Here is a 5,545-nt window from a genome sequence, read left to right on the forward strand (position 1 = left end):
GACATCGTAGCTGTATGCCTTTTTTTTTCTATTTATGAATTATGCTGCTGCAAGCTCTGTCCCTACCCACTGCCTGTCAGACCTGCAACAGAATGCTTGTAGCATGGGCCAGGACAGAAGTCGGCAGCTTCTACATATAATACAGCTAATATAATTAGCTTCTACAGACTCTGCAAAAGAATAGGCTTATGCCCACCAGTCCCATCGCCAATTCCAATTCGCAAAATCTTCACTTTCTTTCAGAGCAGAGCTGCTGGTAGGGTTGCCACCTGTCCGGGATTCACCGGACAGTCCGGGTTTTGAATATTGTGTCCGGGTTTCATGGCAGCTGAGACCTGGACACACGATGTCAGGCAGACAGGGGCAGCCAAAATAAAGGTTAGGGCTACTGGCCCCCCCACTGAAAATAGTCTTGACTGTGCTATTTACATATGAATGGGTGGTGCTATTTACATATGAATAAGCCGTGACTCATTCTCCCCCCAAAACTTCCATGCGTCGCTAGAGTGTTCGGGTTTCGCTGAAAGAAAAGGTGGCAACCTTAGCTGCTGGCTGTATTTTCACATCTAACACTTTCAGATGTGTCAGTCCCCGCCATGTGCTATGATTACACCCCCAGTCCATATGTTAATACTGTGTCCTGTAGTATCTTACTGTGTGCTGTAGTGACACAAGGGCCCAAGGGGGCTGACCAGGCATTCGACACTCTGAAAATTCAGATATGAAGATTCTGCAAGCATCAAGTCAAGATTCCACAATGGATTATGGAAGTTTAAACACTCTTTACTTTTTGGGGTTTTCTTTATCTGTTATTTTAAACCAGTGACTTTAAGGTATGATCATATGGGCCATTATATCATTACATGTACAATTCAGCTTACTTTTCCTAGGGAGTGTTCCATCTGTTCTCTGACCTTTGATGAGTCACCTCCCTACCTACCCTGGCCCTTGATGTCACCTCCCCCCTACCCTAACCCTCAGTGTCACTTCCCTCCTTAACCGGACACCCTATTTATCACCTCCCTTCCTACCCTGACACAAGATATGTCACCTCCCACATTGCCCGTATACAAGATATGTCACCTCCCTCACTACCCTGACCCTCCTTCAGTGAGTCACGTTACAGCGTTGGCAATTGGTAATAGTACAGTACTTTTATTTTATATACATAAAATAGATCAGGATACTTATTACTATTTATTTAAAGCCACAAGAGATTGTTTGGAAATGTACCTCTAATAGTATCCATGTCAAGCAGACCACCACCAAGACTCCATTGCTAACACTCTTGTACAAGGTTAGCACACACTGTGACCCCTTCTCCTGACCCCATGACACACATACCCTGTTCTGGAAGAGACAGACATATCCAATGCCCAGTGTGTCCTTAATTTCCCACAGCCTGCACACTACTCCCTGTTTTGCCATGGTGTACCACAGTTATTAACTTGTGGAACTTTCGTCTCCACCAGTAGCCTTTATAGTCACCTGTCAGCTCACCTGCTCTCCCTCTCGAGACCTATGATGCAAGAAATTAATTGGTTTTTACAGTGCCACAGCCAATCACAGTCCCTGTTTCATTTATAGCAAAGTCATTGTGGTGGCGGTTCTGTTGGTAGTAGGAAATTTAAGCATGTTCTCAATTACACATTGAAAGTTATGGCTGGGGCATCTGTCGGGGTCATTTGTTGCTGCAGACACACCCCTCAAAATGGGGACTGTCCCAGGCAAAGGGAGATGAATGGCAACCTTTTTCTATATACCTGTTGTTATCACAGTGTTAGCAGGGGATAGTGGCACTGAAGTTCTTCTGAAAAATTGGTTAGAATAAAAGACAAATTTTAGACTGGAGAAAGTCAAGTGAAGTGTTGTATCTTGGAGCTTTTATTTTAGTAAAGCTGGAAAAAAGACATAAACAGAAGCCTCCTTCAGCAAAATCTGTCAAAACAGTCAATAGACTCAGAGCTATGGCTAGCCCTATTGCCCAACAGGAAGGTCCTCTTTATACACACTAGGACAAATGGAGCCTGAATGAGAATAGTGTAGGACCCAAAGTTTCTTCCTGTTTCTTTTGTCGCATTCATAAGTACTTTTTATTTCAGTTCCTTTTGTACTTTCTCAGCAGATTATCGGCACTTTTTGATAATTAGTCATACATCTATTACTTGGTCCTATTTTGTGCTCCCAAGCATCACACCTGTTACATTTATTGTTTTATAATACAAAGATAAGACAAAAAGCTATTGTATTCTACAGATGTCGGTTTTCGCACCTGCACCGTTTTGATATATTGCCCCCTAATTTCCTTTGTGTTTATAGTAACAGACAGAAACATGTAAATGGCTGTTTGAATAATTTCTGACACCTGGGAATATTCCTTTTAATCCTAGCAATTCAAACTTCAGTCTAAATTGTGTGGTCTAGGTAAGGAAGGCCATAACTGAAGAAATGTTTCAATGCTTTTAGCTGTGACTGGTCATACATTGACATATTCATAACAAAAATGACAGGCCTTCCGATTCTCATTACAATCACCTCATCTCTATAGTGCTATAACTCTTTTACCTGATTTAGACAAAATTTTACTTGGGCACATATGCAGTCTAAAATATATTTTCTTTTTTATGGGTATGAAGATAAAACTGACCCCACAGTGGTTTGATTTTTAGCATGTATGCAACGGGGTCTTTGGTTCAAATCCCTGGGCCAGGACAATATCTGCATATTTTCCATGTGCTTGTGTTGGTTTCCTATGGGTACTCTGGTTTCTTCCCACACTCCGAAGACATGCTTGTAGGTTCTTCAGCTATTGTCTGAATTTGCCTTGGTATGTATATGTGGGTCTAAAATTCCCAACTGCAGCCTCCCACAGCAGCCCCTAATGCAGCTCTGGTATACATTTCAGGAGTGCACAAAAGATCACAACACGGTTATGTCAATAGGGATGAGGAAGATAAAGCATTTTAACACATAATAATATATTACTAATAATAATACATTAATATACACTATATTGCCATATGCATTGGGACACCCCTCCACATGATTGGATTCAGGTGTTCCAATCACCTCCATGGCCGCAGGTGTATAAAATCAAGCACCACGCGTCAGATGCATCAGGTGCAGTGGTGTAAAGATGCAGAGTGTGTGTCTGTATGTGTATATATATATATGTATATATATATATATGTATACCCACCCACACAGGTGTATATATATATATATAGTAAGAACATATTAGCATATTAGCAACTGACAGCAAACAATGTATGCTTATGTGTTGAGGCTAGTTCCAGTATGCTGCACTATGTGCTCCCTGTGTAGATCGCAGTTCTTGATAACAGTAATTTAGATCTCAGAGGGTACAAAGTTGGCAAAACAGTGCCTACTCTAGTAAGACTAGAGCAAGCTAACTCATAGGAACACCCTGGATATCAATTGGACAGTAAGTGAGGGAATCTGTACCTAATGGGGACGCCGCAAAAAAAACCTGATAAACATCGAACTCCACTCCATCCAAAACTTCTCTTCAGATTTATCTGTAATGATTTAAAGGATGAATTTTGACTGTAATCTGTAAGTTTGCAAATTGTTCTCTCTTTTTTAGGAGACCCTTGCAGCTACCTTTGCAGTGGTGCTACCACCACATTGCAAGGGATAATTGCAAATTTTTGTCTATGGTAGTGTATAAAGCACTTTTATTTACCCTGTCCCTGCAGGCTTCGAGACTGGTGCCTTCTCCCCTCCGTTGGAACGGTCAAAGGCCCAGTGGATTCATCATGTACAATGCAGGACATATAGCCCTGCGTTACACATGAGGACACTGAGAAACAGCACTTAGGCCAGAGTATGAGGTATCAATCAAGTAAGTAAAGGTTCTCTTCAAAATACCCATAGACAACATTGAGCAGTTAACCTTTGCAGTGGAAGCCCCACTGAAAGGATAATTTTTATTTTTAACCTTAAGATAGGCCTTTTTTTTAATCTAACAATTGCATTTACAAAGTAGTTACAAACAATATGTAAATGAATACATAGTACACAATTTTGATTCCATTATATAGTAAAAAAGTTTATGGATTAAATCTAGAAACAGGCATAGTACACATATTCATTTCAACATTTACTCGTGGTTCAAACTTTGTGTAACTAGGTAATATGGTTACTGCAATATTGTATTAAAATAAAAAAAAATTCAATTGCGGTCGTTTCTAAATAACAAAACAAGGCACAAAGGCATTTTATACTTAGGGCTTTGCATTGTTAAATAGAATATAAAGTGGAAAACAAATCTCCGTGCTGCTTATGAGGTGTGTTTTCTGTTTATGAGCTAGTCCTCCAACCCTTGATTTTTTTCATATGGAAGGATATTGTTCCAGAGTTACTCAATTATTGAAGAAAGGTGGGTCTGCTTCAATCCATTGCATAGTGCAATTTTACTTAGTAAGCGTGACTGTATTATTATTATTAGTACTGTATACAGGATTTATATAGCACCAACAGTTTGTGCAGCACTTTACAATATAAAGGGACAGTACAATTACAATACAGTTGAAACAAGATGGTTAGGAAGGCCCTGCTGAAGAGATCTTACAATCTAAACGATAGGGACGGCATGATCTAGAGTTTTTATGCTGGATTTTACAATGTAAACTATACATCTAAACTTTGATGTAAATAAAACTAAAATATTAGGTTTTACAAAAATAGTAACATCAAGTAACAGCCATGCTCAAAACTCAAATCCAATGTCTTAGCTTCTTCCACCTTTCCTGGATTTCATAAAGAAAAGTATTATTGAGAAACTGGTAAAATATATCTCTCTTTTTTTATTTTGTTGCCAAAATAATCTTTGGGCTAATCTAGCAATTTATAGAAGGCTGAAAGAAAAAGAAAACCCCCATAGCCATCTGTAAAGCAAATAATTCTTTCCTACTATTCCCGGTTTTGTTATGTTCACAATAGATTGTGGTGTCTTAGAAGTAGCCCTTTCTATTACTTGTAAGGGGGTGAGCTTAGGAACGATGAAAAAAAATCATTTACTGGGCAGCATGGTTCAAAGCAGGAAGCTGGAAATCACTTTTCATGTACCACAATCCACTGCTATCATTCAGTAAACTAAAGCCGACAGTCTACTCCCTTATTAAACCACAGCAGGACTCGCAGCTTTCAGGAACCAATCTATAATACACTGTTAATAACTTCAAAGGTTCACACTTTGAATAACTACTTGTTTTATTGCTTGATTCTTGAAGTGTCTACAAAAGGAAGAAACAGGTGGTGTATGCGACAGTATCACTCGGAGTTCATGGAAAACACACAATTCATTGACTTTGACAATTAACTGGAGTCATTATACGTTTGCCTTTTTTCAGATATATATGTACATACAGTATGAACTAAGATTAAACATGTTAGTATGTTTATCCCAGTTACCAGATACGTACATAAATAATAAAATCAATATGCTTACAGTGGAGCTCCTGGCAAAGATAACATTGACTAGTAGTTTAATTGTATGTACATTATTTACTAAAAATAATGA

Source organism: Nanorana parkeri, unplaced genomic scaffold (assembly GCF_000935625.1).
Source record: "Nanorana parkeri isolate BGI_ZX_2015 unplaced genomic scaffold, ASM93562v1 scaffold502, whole genome shotgun sequence".
Lineage (NCBI taxonomy): Eukaryota > Metazoa > Chordata > Amphibia > Anura > Dicroglossidae > Nanorana > Nanorana parkeri.